We start from the raw sequence: 16,954 nt of genomic DNA on the forward strand, positions 1-16,954 counted from the left end.
TTATGTATGTTAATTTTATCTTCTCTTTCATCTAAAGAACTGAAAGTACAACGAGTTTGATGAATAAACATGATAAATATGATGATCCCAACGGCAAATACTTATTTATTAATTAATTCCACATTTTAACTTACTCTACATTCTTCTGCAAAGGTACTTCTGTCGTCCTCAGTAAAGGTATGATTACGGGTTTAAAATCTTAAAATAGAAAAACACTTTGGATTTGTTTTATGTATCTATCGTTATCAATTCAAAAATTGTTTTTTATCTATTTGGAGATTGTAAAAAGGTTTAATTCAGATCCACATCCGGCACCGTCGCTTGAGTTTGAAACATAAATGAACATAAATACATTAGAGAACTAGAATTGAAAGAGTTCCTAATAACATAAAGTATTATTTTTTGTTGTGTATTGTCATATTTTATGGCCAAAAAATTAAAAGATAAAGGTTTGTATAGACTTTTATGATTTAAAACACAGCAAGTTATAAGCGTTTTCTGAAAGAAAATTAGGACATATTTTTAAAGTGAAAAATTCAGAAATAGCTTAAATTTGGTCTGTTTGACATATTATAACATGACATTTGGGAAGGAGGCGAGACAGTGTGGTTGTACACTTTACAAAGTTTAAACTATACAGTGCAAATCCAAATTAGATCATAAAATAGTAAATAAAATTTGCATCGGCCGATGTATCATTGCTATTTTGAACCACCTGAACATAAGGTTCGGCCAATTAATATTTTGTTTGCCTCATCCTCAATCATGGTCCCTCCACTGAAATCTCGCATCGGCTCAATCCATTAATTCCAAGTTGGAACTTTGATAGGATTTTTACTTAGGCCTAATTTCCGGTCAATTAAAAGGCCATATTATTCTCAAAACTGTTTCTTAACTCACAAAGGTTGGGGAGTGGTGGTGGACGAGCCTCTCAGTGTGTATTCCAGATTAGTTTTTTAAATAATAACCGTCATTAACTTTTTTTTATAGTTTCAGCATTAATATATTCCTAAATGCTTGAAGTTTCAATGTGACGGGTTCTCTTCTTTAAAAAAAAAAGATGCAACAAAGGCCGCAGAGACAACATCAGGCCTTAGAACATCCCAGCTGCAAATGACTCGGTTGCCAAAAATATCGCTTTTCAATGTATTGTTTTATTTTTAACTTTTTGGAATTCCGACGCTTGCCTGTACCACCTCACGTAAGATAGGTTGTAGCTAAGGATGGTTGCTTACGACGGTCGTTTTAGAGAGGTGATCGCGTAAAGAAACGCATTTGCACATTATTTAGACATAGATTTGTAAAATATATAACATTTTCTAAATTTGCTGTGATAGTAACTACATTAGCTGTCAAGCAATTTTCGTTACTACATTGACCGTTCTACATTAGCTGGTGTTGATTTTGTATTAACTGCTTAAGCTGGAGGTTTCACTACATTAGCGGTGGATTGTTCTACGTTAACGGTTGCTTCAAGATTAGCTGGCATTTTCTACATTGGCGGTGGTAACAAGTTGGTTCAACAACACCCTCTTTGATAAAGATGCAAAGTTTGAAAATTTAGCACAACATCTTTCTATGCAAGATGAGTGCAAAAATATTGAAGAATACTGGGGGGAAATGAAAACTGCAATTTATGACTGTGTTTGGTAAGAAGATCAAAAACAACCCAGATTGGTTTAAAGAAAAGTATGAAAAGTTCCTGCCTGTCATTGAGAAGAAACCTACAGCTCTGTTAGCTTACAAGACTACACGGCATAATCTTGCTCCTACGTTTAGCCAGGGCAGATGTGCAATGAGTTGTGCGCCAGTGCATTAACAAGTACTGGGAAGAACTTAGTGCTCAGAGAAAACAAGATGCTGACACAGGGTACTTGAAGGGCATGTGTAGAAAGAAAACAGCACAATTTTAAGACCGAAATGGTAATCTTCAGGCAAGGCTGGTGGTATACCAACTGAAATTGTTAAAGCAGGTGGCCAGACTCGTACATCATCTGCATGAGATTATTAGTTTCTGTTGGTCTCTTTACAACGTCTGCTGCCTTTAGCTGCGAAAAGAATCTCAATGTGGTTTTTGCTCTGGAAGATATACCATTGATATGATTTTCTCTATTAGGAAGCTGCAGGAAAAATGTGTATCGATCTGTTATCCATCAATCTCACTAAGGCGTTTGACCTTATTAATAGAGACTGTCTATTTGAAATCCTAAGGAAAATTGGATGTCCACCTACTCCAATAAATATTATCCGATCCTTCCATGAAAGAATGCAACCTACTGTCAAGTACAATTATGCAGTGTCTGACTCATTTGATGTCGAGAGAGGAACAAAACAGAACAGAACAGAAGATGTTCTTGACCCTCTACTCTTTGGGATTTACTTTGCAGTCGTCCTCCAAAGAGCTTTTTTACCATAATCATATGGAAGGAGTTTGATTGCATTGTAGATCTATTGGCAAGCTGTACACCCCGGCCAAACCAACTGGCCAAAACAATTTTTCTGGAAACTGTACTGGAAATTGTCTTACCTTGGTCCAGTTATAACTAATAGTAACTCTCTTGATTGCGAACTAAACATTCGAATCGGAAGATCTTCTAGTAGTTTTAGTCAGTTGTCTGTACGTGTTTGAAAAAACAAAAATATTAGAGTGACTGTGTATGAAGATCAAATTGTATATGGCATGTGTCATTAGTGTCCTTTTTGTATGGAGCTGAATCGTGAACAACCTATGCTAGACCAGAAAAGAAACTAAATGTCTTAAATATCAGATGGCAGGACAGGGTAACAAACAACAGTATCCTTGATAGATGTGGCATTCCTTCGATGTTTACATTAATTCGACAGCGAAGACTACGATGGCTTGGTCATGTCAGAAGAATGGATGATACAAGAACTCCAAAGGTTATGCTGTGGGGTGAGCTAGCGAATTGCAAACGATCTTTTTTTGCGTTTCAAAGATGCATGTAAAAGAGACTTGAAGGCCATGGATATCAATGTTAACACCTGGGGAAAAAGGCCATATAGATGGCTGCAGTCCTGTGTGCAAATTTGAGTTAATGTTTACCTACCGACCGACCGACCGACATAGTGAGCTATAGAGTCGCGTTACATACGACTAAAAAGGCTGATGACCGAAGGTCATAGAAAGACTGTATTCAGTCATTCCTCATTTTCTCCACATTATATTATGACACGTTCGTTAATTTCCTTAAGGGTTAGAGTATCTTCAATTGACCGTCACAAAACAATTCGTATAAACAATTTAAAAAACTCATTATCTCTATATCGTGATATCAGATTTTTTTTTAATCCCAAAATATTGTATATATAAATATTGGTCATATACAGTGGTATCCCAGAATGTTTCAAAAAGTGGCTCCCTCAGACTCAAAATTGTACTGAGAGCGGGGAAAAGTATAAACATATAATATATATTAGCCCATAGACGCAATCACTGGGTGGCAAATGGCCGGGTGGCAAATGGCCGGTGGTGGCAATTGGCCGGGTGCCAAATGGCCTAGGTGGCAAGTGGCCTGGGTGGCAACAGGCCGGGTGGCAAATGGCCGGTGGTGGCAATTGGCCGGGTGCCAAATGGCCTGGGTGGCAATTGGCCTGGTGGCAAATGGCCGGATGGCTAAGGCCCGGGTGGCTAAAGGCCGGGTGACAACATACCTAAGGTGGTAACAGGCCGGGTGGCATTATTTTTTTCTATTAGGAAAGAAACTATAGAGTCTGTGCATTTATGAATATTCATGATGTGACGGAAAAACTTAGAAATAGTTCCCACACGATAATCGAAAAATGTTGATATCTTGTCGCGCTAGAACTGCTAATGCACGAAAAGAAACGTTACAAATGTTGCTTATGTTTGTAAAATAGTTATTTCTTGACATCTAACAATGTACATATTAGAAATTAAATTAATTAATTAAAAACCACAAACCTCTAGAATTAGCAAGAACTGTTGTTACCTTCCTGTGGTCCACATTCAATGTTTAATATTATCTATATTTTATAATTTTCAAAAACGACCTGGTGGTAATTATCCTAGGTATTTTTATGGTATTTAATTTGTAATAAAAAGTTCAATTTCAGGCAATATCATTCCCCAAAAAGAAAAATGTGTATGTTGCAGATGTAGATTTTCCGTTCAAACCACGCCTATTTTTAAAGTTAAAAAATATAAGCAATCTCAACAATTAAATAAAATATATAGTAAGTATGGGCCTATAGCATATAATTATATATAGCTAGCCTACATTTTAAATATACAATACAATATAAAACGGGCCTAGGCCCTAAGATTAAGAAGCCATTTTACTTGTTAAATAAACTTTGTTGGTCCTAGTCCTAGACCTACCTACTCCTCGTCATAGGGTAGTTAAAACGAACACCAAATAATTAATAAAGGAATGTGCTGTTATATATTAAATTAAATGTTGTTAATATACCTGAAGTAGGGGAATATCACCATTGATCACCACACACAAACACCTCAACAAAAACATAGATATTATATCAGTGAAGAAGTAGGCCTCTCTTCACTGATATTATCGAAGACTAGCAAGATCTGCTTTCGCTCGCGAAACGTGTGTCTTGCAAGTATGACGTCATGATCTCACGCATGCCTCGTGAATATTCACGCCCTCTATAGCGTATGCCTTAACCTATTAGGAAAAAATAATGCGGCCGGGTGGCAACAAGCCGGGTGGCAAAAGGCCGGGTGGCGAAATGGACGTGTGGCAAAAGACATTATGAGGAAAGGGCGGGTGGATAATAGGCCGAGTGGCAAAAGGCCAGGTGACAACGGACCAGAACCTAAAATATAAATGTGTAGCTTTCAGTTACAATACAAAAATTACCATAGAAAAACATTTATATAAACAGTTTGAAAAGGGGAAATTTTGCTATTTTCCCCAATCACACAGACAATAGTAATACTGTACGTTGTTCGTTGCAGATGGGTACCGGTATTTATTATAAAAATTGGTGAAAACTTTAGGCTAACAACACGTTCAAGTTTCTTTACTCACTTTTTTCTTCTTGTTTACTTGTAGTTGCCAACTCCGCAGAAGCTATTTTTGCTTGGTCCGATTCCTCTGTTTAATATAACCAATCATGTGTAAATTACATTTTACAATTCTCATTAAAAAAGAAAAAAAAAATCCGAGAAAAACACAATATAAAAAGTTTTGAATAAAGGGGGATGTTATGTTGATATAAGTTTGCAATACACCACGTGTATATTGTTCTGAAATGAACTGCTGATGTTTTTTAACGCAAACCTTCAAACAAAATGGATTTTGCTATTTGTTTCACAATCACGCACATAAAAGTAATACTGTACGTCCTTTGTTGCAGATGTTACTGTAAATGATTATAAAAGTGGGTGAAAAACTTTAGGCCAATCACACGTTAAAGAATCTCTAGTTACTCATTTTTCGTCGTATACCCCAATTCCTACGCTTAGATACCAATAATGAGTCAAAAGTAACAAGAAACTTTATTCGCGCCTTTACAAAATGGCGGCTAAAAAAATGGTTTCATTTATAAGCACATTTTAATTTTAGTTACAAATCCAATATCTGAAATAGAAATATTTAATTGAAATTTCTTACCTATTTCCTTCAGTTTTCTCACAGCAGAACAAAAAAACTTGTAACGAATTGTAACATCAATAACCTCTTGTCGCTGGAATTCGTCTACTATTTTTGTTGCTAAAACTTTGTGCAACTTTCCACTTGCATACACTTCCCACAGGTCTTCCAATGCTTTAGTGTCATATGCAGCTACGCGTAACACTAAAGATCCAGATTCTGCTGAAATAGAGTCTACATTATGTTCACGCTTGAAAAAATCAGCAAGCTTATACACTCCAGCAAAAAATAAATTGATAGGCGATGATGTCCAGTTTGAACTTTGATTTCTACTCAGATATCATATTAACTGCACACCTTAAAAACAAAACGTGAAACTCTTATACTAAAGATGTAAGAACATGAACAATAAAGATTAGGCTAAAAAAACTATTTAATAGTTTAATTATTCACGTTTTTTTTAAAATGTAAAACATATTTTATTTTATTTAAAAAAGATATTTAATTTTATATTCATACAGGATAAAGGATAATGATGGAGCACCTGCTTTACATATAATCTGGTTTATAGAAAATAAAAGGTTAAAAACATGCATATACAATTCTTTAAAACTTGCTAAACGGTAAAATAACAAATAAAGTAAAAAATATATGTACATTTATGATAAAAGGAGTGAAAATACAAAAAAAGAATAAAACACATTTGTAATTGGACAAGGTACAGGTAGTGACTTAAACAGAAGCAATAAAATAGTTTTAAAAGACAATTTCTGAAATGAATCCTCACATACAATCATTATCAATATAACTGTTCTCAAAATGTTAAAATAGTGAGGATTTATATTGAAATATTTGTTTACAATTTGGATGATTCTTTAACTTCTTGCAGTAGATCATTCCATACATGAGCGTCGGCGAATTTTAGTGAAGTCCTCATTATTTTTACATTAGGGTTAGGGGAAACCATAATTATTAAGAGTATTGGATTGCCTAGTATTATGTCCATGTTTATCGAACACAATTTCTATATCATTGCATAGTCTTGAAGGTGCAGTGCCAACATTTGAACATTAAACATGATATCGCATAATTTCTTCTTATATTTGAAATGTTTTCTAAGATAGATAATTCATTATATCACGTCACCACGCGTCGTTTTATAATTTAAATTGTTTGTAATTAGGTATAATGTTCTCATTAAATGTTTATTTTTAATTGTATAAAAACCTAGATAGTAAATTTAATTTTGCACAGACAGCTTTTGTTACCGTTGTAATATGGTGCTTCCAAGATAGCTTGTCATCAATTTCGAGTCCTAAGTACCTAATATGTGAAACATTTTCAATACACTGATTTCCTAGAAGAGCTTCAAGTTTACAATATCGAGTATTGCATATCTATTTTTAATTTATATTATGTCCTTGTGGTATTCCGATTTCAATGTTTCTTTTTTCTGATATCTTATTATCATATTTAACAACCTGTTCTCTTTCACTAATGTAATTTTCAAAACATTTAATCTCATTATTCATAATACCGTAGTTTCGTACTTTTTACTCGGGTACCCGAGTTTAGGACTCTCTCATCCTCTCCATCTGGACACTATTGAGCCAACTTTCAAGTCCTACTAGTTTTTTACGCGGCTCTAAAACATGGCATGCATATACTAGGGTAATAGGTGAACAAAGCTATAGAGATAAAATGCTCGTACTTCAACCGGATGCAGAATTATGACGTCATAAACATGGTACCAATCGAAAATAAAAAATTTATAAAGTACTCCTCCCTTATTCGTTGTAGTATTGAGCTGGGATTTGGCATGAATATACTACAGGAACATTTCCTCAAAGCTATAGAGCCGTATTTTTAGTCTCTACAGCTCACTATGTCGGTCGGTTGGTTGGTCGGTTGGTCGGTAAACACTAACTTGTATATGGCCTTGTCTTGACAGTTTCATCTAGCTAAGTCAATTTTTCACAGTATATTCCTTATGGCCAGGAATCGATGTGATTATGTTTTCACGGTGCGTAATAAAAAATTACGCGGTGGGTCTACGCACGATTTAACGAAATCACGTTTGTAATCATATCTTCACCAGCATGAATCACATGCCAAATAAAATTTGGTACTCATAAATTTCAGGGCATAAATCATCATATGGCAATACAATTACGTGCGTAGCGCATGTAAAGCATGCGTACGCACGCTTAAAATTTTCAAAATTTTCAAAATTTATTTTTGATGAAATATATATATATATATTTTAAGCGTTTAAAAAATTGCCATAAGTGCGCAGATTTTGTTAAATGTTAATATGCACTCTTTTTGCCCGATTTCTGTTTTACAACCTTTCTTTAATAATATCATCATATTTTATTCACTTTTCAACTCGAAATTACGTTATATGAGCACGTCACGTGTATAGTATAGTCGATTGGTTGGTCGGTCGGTCTGTAAACATTAACTTGAGCACGCGACTGCAGCCATCTATATGGCCTTGTTTAATTTCAAACCGGATGCAGCCATATGACGTCTCGAAGATGGTACCTTGGTGCCAGACAATTTTCGTCGTAATATAGCCGTGTTTGGTGACATTTCAAAGGTCTTGACTTGGAAAATAAGAATATATACAGTAAAACCTATTTATGATATTGTGACGTCATTTCTGCTCCCGGAAATAGCAAAAAATAGCTGTATTTGGTAGCGAGGTTATTTATGTGTATGTGTCTTATGATGTCATTACAGCTTCTTTTGCTGTACCCCGAGTATCGCACATTCGTGCTTGTTCCAATAGCAGAGCGTGATCAACAGTGTCGAAACATTTGGAGATATCTAAAAAACATGTTCCGATCATTTCATGCTCATTTAAAGATTCAATCCATTCATCGATCACTCTATGCAAGTAAGTCATTGTTGAATGGTCTTTTCTAAATGCATATTGGTCTATATAGTTATTAAGTTGAATTTGTTTAAATAATCCGTTAATTGATTCTGTATGATTCTTTCCAGAAATTTAGAAACATGACAAACTACTGAAATTGGTCTATAGTTACTTTATATTTCGTTTGCCTTTCTGCTTTCTTCCAGTCCATGAGCTGACATTGCTTCCCTATAAATTACGGTTTATCAGGATTTTTTTTTTCTATCTATAATTTTTGGATGACTTGATTTTTGATGAATGACTATAATTATTATGTGACATTTATTTATTTATTTTTAAAGGGGCGGGGGGGTGACGCTCGTGTTGCTTCTTCACTGTCGACAAATAAGGAGTATTATCAATGTGTTATTTTATAATAAACGATAGATATTTTAAGCCCGGCTGGCGATATTTTTACCTACAGGATAGTTGGGGCATTACAAGATATTAGCCAATCAGAATATTGTATAATTTTAAGATAGCCGGCCTATTTCCTAAATAACGGAAATTCTAAATACTATTTTAAAAAACATCGAAGACCTTAGTCTTTACAAGTGTGCCACACAAATTGGCTTGCCGAAAACCGTTGATACGATTTATGTCCCCCTGTCCTAATTTATGCAATGACGTAACCCAAGATGTAATCTATATATACACGTCCTGATTGGTTAATATTTTGTGATGGGCCCAACTAGTATGTAAATAAATTAAATCTTGCATCCGGGACTACCTTTAATTAACTGTAAAATGTACTAAAATACGAAGTACATAAATATAAGCACAATACCTTTACATTGACATGCTTCCAGATCAATGTCGGGTGATTGGCCATCTGGAAGATAAAAAAAAATCTATTTACATTTACTGAAAAATGTGTGTATGCATCAATAACTAAATTTGAAACATAAATAATGAAAATTGGCTGCTATATCTCTGCATGTGTGAAAAAACCTAACCAATACAGTATATAATAATAGTACAGTACTATTATTGCAATGCACATCATGGAACGGCAAAGACATGCATGATCGAACCACCAATATAATACCGTATTTAAAATATAAAAATATCAAAGCTCACCCTTTTTCTGCAGTTCTCTTAAAGCAACTGTGTAATCGATTGGTTTAATGTCTGTCGTCCAATTATCTATAGCCATTTGCTGATGCTGTGGATCAATGATGCCTACTAAACTCTTGAGAAGCTTTTTATTTGAATGTATATCCATTAATGTTAATAAGCCAGATTGATCATTTATGTTTAGATAAAGTAATAGTGAGGTTGGATACATGTTCAATGTACTCTTAATTAGATGAACAGATGGACATACATTTCTGAAATATTCTCCAAGGAGAGGATGTTTCCAGTTTAAGGATGATTCTGGTGTTGGATCAAAAGTTATTGGAAGTTCTGAATCTATAAAAGAGAAAAACACTAAAATTACAAAGTAAATAATGATGATAATAATGATGTTTGATGATAATTAATCATATTTTGAAAAGAAATACTAAAGACAAAATGGAACAAAACTAGTATTTTTTTTAATGAAAGCATTATGCTTCCTTTTAATATCGTAAATAATACAATGTGCATACATTACCCCTATCAAGTAGTAGATTTTTTGCACGTTGGTTAAGACGAAGTGCAAAGTTCTCAATTTTACGTGGTTCATCCGCTAATTCTCCGATACTCTCTAGTTTGAAAACTACAATCCAAATGTTTCGGAAGTGAAACTTTCTCAGATTGTAGTAAGCGATAACTTGTGATAACCTCTCTTTCTGAATTTCTTGTAAGGCTTTAAATAGCCTTCTCCGGTATGGTGACAATGGTTGTATATCAGTATTATGAACTCTGTTTGTCTTCATATACTCTAGTACAAGATCTTCAGCAGCCTTAATTTGTGTCAGTTTCACAATGTCTAACAACAGGTTGACATTAGTAGGTAGGATGTAACCTTTTAGCTCAAGTTTATTGAACAAATCATGTGCTATTAAACCATGCTCGTCGAAGTCTCCGAAAGGTAGGTGATCGCATAGGCAGAATTTGAGCAAACGATACTGATCCCCCTTGTAGTGTTCACCAAGATTAGCTTTTAAGTCCCTGAAGTTCATATTCAAATTTGCCATTTTATTGCATTTTGGTTTTGCTGCAAAAAGTAGTTTAGAAGATGTAGTGATGTTGCCAGCAACATTAGCTCAAATTTTATTGTCTCATTAATCACTGAAATTAAAAATAAAGATTGGTTTACTGATACATGTTTTCGAATAAAAACCTTCCATAAAAATTTATCCATAACAATTTTTGCTTTCATTAGGATGGTAAATAGTTAAAAGCAAAGGATAAACGATTTCTTTGTAATTATTCTGAACACAAGATTTGTGTAGGGCCTATTCGCCCTGGACAGGAGGAATTAAATAGAAATAATTTCCATACATACTGTTAAATTACAGAGCTTCCTACTTCCTACACAGTCATTTACGTAGTCAAACTATCCATACCCATAATAACTCAGTAAGCTACGGTCTATAACTACTACGTCTTGAAAGATGTACTAGGTTCTTTAAAGTGCACATGAGCATTTTGGGTACATAGGCCGTAAGCAGTAGCTAAAAAAGGCCTGGAAAATGAATTTCGTTCCAACGTTCGGGGCCTAGATTTTGAGAGTTGAGATTTTGAAATGAACATATTTCCCACACTATTATCAAAAGTTCTCCACAAAATATCCAGTCAATTTCGAGCAATTGCCCCTCAAAGGTACCCCCTACTGCAAAAATAGCACTTTTTTAGGTCTGGACCAATTTGTATGTAGTAATAACATTACAAACACTTGACCAAGTGTTATTATATATTTACCATGTGGGTAGTCAAGTGGATTATAAACACATATCTAAAATTTCAAATTTAAATCTACGTATTCTGTATGTGAGAAAAACTGAAAAATTTAGATTATTTAGTCAATTTGAGACTTTTTGGGATTTTTTAGATGCAGTATCTTCATAAATAATTCACATACTATGTTTATATTTTCTGTATGACTTCTTGAGAGGGTTGGTAAACAGCATATAAAAAAAAGTGTGATTTTTTACAAATTGTATAGATAATTTTGAGGTTTTGGCCATTAGGAGTGATATCTTAGAAAATAACTTACTATTCTTGTCTTTATATTCAGGCATTCGGGTATTCTAGTTGAATAGTGACACACCGGTGAACTTTCAGCGAGAAAAAATGATTACACACTCGATTATTGTAACTGAAAAATTGCATTTTTTTGTTTTTAGTGTAAATTTAAAAACACTAGAGGGTTCGCTCTGGAAATTGAAGCCCGGGTGACACCTATGCATATGACTTATGAGTAATGTATGTTTATTTTGTGATGTTTCATGGTGGTCCATAAATTAAGTACGCCAAAAATATTGCTTCCAGGGTAATATAGCAAATTAGAGTTTAACAAGGCCAACAGCCATTAAGTCGCGTGCTACAATGCATAGTGATACCGGACCGACAGACAGACCGACAGACAGACCGACAGACCGACAGACAGACAGACAGACCGACCGACCGACATAGTGAACTATACTGACCGAAATTACTGAACATGTTTAAAAATGTTGAAATGTTTAAAAACATTTATATTTTTTTAATTTACACGTGCGTAGCCTGTCACTTTTGACGTGCTCGTATAACGTAATTTCGAGTTGAAAAGTAAGTCAAGAAAACAGAAATCGGGCAAAAAGAGTGCGCAATAACATTTAACGCGCAGTGCACGCGCAAAAATATGCGCACTCATGGAAATTTTGTAAACGCTTAAAATTGCCTGAAACGTACTCTTATTTCATCGAAAATAAGTTTTGAAAATTTTAAGTGCGCGTACGCATGCGTTACATGCGCTACGCACGTAATTGTATTGCCATATGATGATTTATGCCCTGAAATTTATGAGTACCAAATTTTATTTAATTGTGATTCATGGTTGTGAAGATATGATTACAAACGTGATTTCGTTAAATCGTGTGTAGACCGCGTAATTTTTTATTGCGCACCGTGAAAACATAACCACATTGATTCCTGGCCATAAGGAATATACTGTGAAAAATTGACCTAGCTAGATTAAACTGATATCAAGATAAGGTCAGAAAGCGATAAAACGCATAGTGATACCGGACCGACAGACCGACAGACAGACCGACCAACCGACCGACATAGTGAACTATAGAGTCGCTTCCACGCGACCAAAAAATGTACGAATAGAGAACAATATAGGCTAATTATTATATTCGGTCTTGTGTGTGTGAGATTTGAACCTGTACTGAAAATAAGTTTGGTAAGATGCGTGATGTATACCAATTATGATTGATTACGTCCCCTGTCAGTAATGATGTATGGACACTTGACAGCAATCGGTGGTTAGGAACGTAAAGGGGAAAAGTCACTCAATAGATTTATTTATTTGTAAACAAAATGTACATTAATTCTCCCTGTAATGATGTAAAAACTTTCAACAATTGGTATTACAACAATTGGTATTACAACAATTGGTATTTTAATATTTGCATTAAAATGCAAATAATATAATTGTAAAGAACAGTATACGTATATTGATATTATTATATATATTATCTGAACGTTACACTCAGGAGGAAACCGTTAATAGGGGTCATCAATCTCTAACGTGACCGTACCATGAGACCAAAAGCATAGTTTATCAACGTGGGTGACAGTGAAGCGGGGCTTTAACATTTGTATCACAATATATCATGACAACAGCATCTTGTTAATTTTGGAACAAAATGATCAAATAACAACTTTCGTAGCCTACTTATATTTTGGTCGTAGTAGACATCATTTATAATTATAAATAGAACAAGCAACAGAAATAATCGATAAACAGTAAAGGTGTTTCCCTGGTAGGCCTTGTCTCCTATAGTAACATTGAATCGCACCTAAATTTGATAAAATGATTAATAAATAGCATAAATAATTAGTAAAATTACTAAAACAAATTGTATTTCACGTAAAGTAAAGGCCTTTATAATTGATATTTGAATATCTAAAACAAATAAATTGTAGTTCACGATTCAGTTGAATCACTAAGATCACATTGTAGTTCACATAAAAGTAAAGGCCTTCAATAAAAGTTAAATTACTAAAACAAATTGTAGTTCACGTAAAATAAATGCCTTTAATCAATATAATTGATTAGTTGAATATCTAAAACAAATTAATTTCAGTAGTTCACGATACGTTGAACCACTAAAATATTTTTACACACAACAGTGCAATCACATTTTACTATCTGGTAATGAATAATATGATGTATTTTTTATTATCCACAAATAAGACTGTTGTCAAATATTGTCAAGTATTGTAATTATTACAAATTGCTTTAAATATAACCAACCAGTAATAAATTATAAATATTATAGCAAATATAGTATACAACTTTATAGTAATAACTGTTGCTTATGTCCAGTACTACAAACATAATATAACATTTAGAATGTTGAATAAGCTTTAAAAACTCGATCTTTAAAAACTATCTACCAAACAATATATATATAAACAATATAGCCCTAATACCTGATGTGAAAGGTTAGTTTTTCCAAAAGTTTTGTTTTTATTTAGAGTTTTGCTTATTTATTTATTAAATCATCTCCAATGGAGAACTGCCTTCCATTACCGATGTGCACCTAGAACACCTCCAGAAAGATTTTGAACGCATTGAGTCCGATGCCTCTCATCCTCTCCACAAAGTGATCATAGACCAACTTAATCCAAGTGGTAGATTGAGGCTCCTCAGTGTGAAAACAAATCGATATGCTAAATCCTTTATTCCCTCCGGTATCATCCAGTACAACAGAAAGTCAAAAAGATAATTTTTTCTTGTATTTTTTGATGTTTTTATATGAATGGTTTTATGCTATATTTGTTTTTATTGTGTTTTCTTGTTATTATGACGAGCAATGAATTTCCTTTTTCAGGATCAATAAAAGTTATCTTATCTTATCTTATGAGAAAGAGAAAACCAGCCGGTCACTGATATACCCACAGCATTGTCCGATCCGTTACACTATAGTATGTATAATTTTACTGTACTAATAAGCTGGATAATCATTTTGCAGCCAGGCCTGGTACCATTTCTGTAAAAAATAATGTTCCATTATTATCTAAGTTGAATGAATGTTATATAAAGCATTTTTAAAGTTTTAGAGAAACATTAACATATCCAATATGTGATGCATTTACTGTGCCATGATTTTGGTCAAACTATGGATACATAGATCAGATATTCTCCATAGTCAAAAGCATCCATTCAAGACTTACCTCGTGCCTATTAGTTTCAAGAATATTTATAATTTTTGTCCTTAGGTCAGTTTTTTCTGAGGGAGTAGTGGTAGATTTGTTTTGCATTTGTGTCTCCTCAACCTACACAGCTATACACAGTACAAAGAAGTAAAAATAATGACAATAAAGTACCAATCAGTAAAATCATATAAAATACAGTAATGGGAAAACAACTGTAATAAATTATCCTTTAATTACATAATTTAAGTATTAATTTATAAGAAGGAAAAAAAGGCTGAAGTGTGTTATATTTCGTATGTTATGTTATCTAATTTTAATACTAAATACTAAAAGCTAAGCTTTTGTTGTGAAATAATATTAAAAAGCTTATTGAAATTGAATTGAAAAATAGTGTGGTACACATAGGCCCACATCCTAAGGATGCCACCCAAATGTAGCCTGGTTTTGTTTAGCCTAACTAGGCCAACAAACTGCATTGTCCACTAAATAGTATAATAATAATACTACTACTACTAGCCTAGGCCTAGAAATACCATTAACTCAGGGGCCTAAGCACTACTACTAACGAAGAGTTATATAGGCCTATTGCTATTCTCACCTGTTTTGTATGGTTTTCTTGGCAAATATTAATCATCTGTTTATAATCATCTGTTTGACTGCCGTTATTAGACACCCAGCATTATTAGCCTAGAGTAGTATGCTGCTACCCTCTCAGTCCTAACCAGCTATGAAGTATATTGAAAGTAAGTAGCCTAAAACACTAGCTATAGTCTGGGCTCCAGACGGAGTTTTGTCTTAAAGGCCAGGTGCGGGCAAAAAATGTCTATTGATCATACATTCCAAGAATTATCGATCTTTAGTTTCCCCTATGTTTCATAATTTTTTGGAGTTTATTTGTGTTACACGAGCTTGTTGAAAATAAGCACTTTCTTGTCAGTGGGGGGATAGTTCAAATTACACAGTAAAATCTCTATTCTTTTGTACACAAATTTTGTAAATAGAGAGGCATTTTAAAAAGCTATGAAAAATAAACGGCGTGGTAAAAAATGTTATCAGATGACTAAATATAGGTAATATAACTTGAATATTACATTTCTGATATTTTTATTCAATTTAAGATTTTTATTTTCATGCTATAGCAAAAATTATCCACTGTATATCCACCATTTTTTTTCACCGTCTAGGGAGTCATCAGACATGTTATTACATTAGGTTAACTACCTAACTACTGAAAAAAAGTCTTCCTGGTTTTTATGGAAGAATTTTGCCAAATTTTGTATTTGATCATATTAAGGGAAATTCATGTTTTTTTGTCTCGATTTCTGTTACAAATATTTGATTTATGTACAATTGACCAAATATTATATTTAAAATTCATGCCTGTACCTGAGCTTTTATTAGTAAAAATATAAATATTTTTGCACACGTTTCATACGTGTATTACTTGAGTTTGGATATTTTCAGACAAAAATCGCGGTCGAAATAAAAACAAATAAATAAAAAAAAAGACAATAAATACAGACTTGGGGCAAGTCTACACTAGCTACAGTAGCTAGGGCCTTGCAGGCTGCGATATTTCTTTTCGTACATAAATTGGGGACCTCTCGTGAAATGTCACAAAATAAACATGAATATTCATTAGTCATATCCATAAGGTAAGAATTGAGCTAACTACAATTCGCAAATGCAAACGCTTTCTGTCGAGCCGTCTGTGTACTTTATAGTGAGATAGAGATTATTTAGAGGGTTTAGGTTTAGTTATATTTAGGAAGTAGTTTGGCTATCTTTCACATAAGGGGTCCCCAACTTATGTACGAAAAATAAAATGGCGGCCAGCCTACGTGTGGATAGCCTAGCTATCTTTTGGCCTCTTATTTTCTCTAAAATGTGTTTCTAACCAACCATAATCATACACCATGTTGAGCACGAAACACTTTTCATACAAGCATATCATCTTTTTTCGCTGAAAATGTCCGTTTACAACGTTTGTTTAAGTAGCAAAATAACCAAACTTCCTCGACTCGCGAAGGATACATGTGTTGATACCTCAGTACACACTGCTGAACTCCGTGCGTTTTGGGGGATTCCCCAATGTGTAATCATAATATGATTGGTGAAATACAATCACGTGGTACAT

The 16,954-nt window shown here is 33.8% G+C and overlaps 2 long non-coding RNA genes across 2 annotated transcripts; both read right to left on the minus strand.

Moving 5' to 3' along the window:
• Positions 1–19: 19 nt before the first annotated feature.
• On the minus strand, positions 20–5,099 carry LOC140048001 (uncharacterized). Its single transcript, XR_011845024.1, has 3 exons — positions 5,034–5,099; positions 135–198; positions 20–39 (listed from the first exon to the last, which is right to left on the minus strand). It is a non-coding gene; the product is annotated as an uncharacterized lncRNA (long non-coding RNA).
• Positions 5,100–5,872: 773 nt separating this feature from the next.
• Positions 5,873–9,679, minus strand: LOC140048002 (uncharacterized). The gene is made up of 3 exons (XR_011845025.1): positions 9,598–9,679; positions 9,305–9,349; positions 5,873–5,954 (listed from the first exon to the last, which is right to left on the minus strand). It is a non-coding gene; the product is annotated as an uncharacterized lncRNA (long non-coding RNA).
• Positions 9,680–16,954: the final 7,275 nt, after the last annotated feature.

The sequence above is a fragment of the Antedon mediterranea genome, chromosome 4 (genome assembly GCF_964355755.1).
Source record: "Antedon mediterranea chromosome 4, ecAntMedi1.1, whole genome shotgun sequence".
Lineage (NCBI taxonomy): Eukaryota > Metazoa > Echinodermata > Crinoidea > Comatulida > Antedonidae > Antedon > Antedon mediterranea.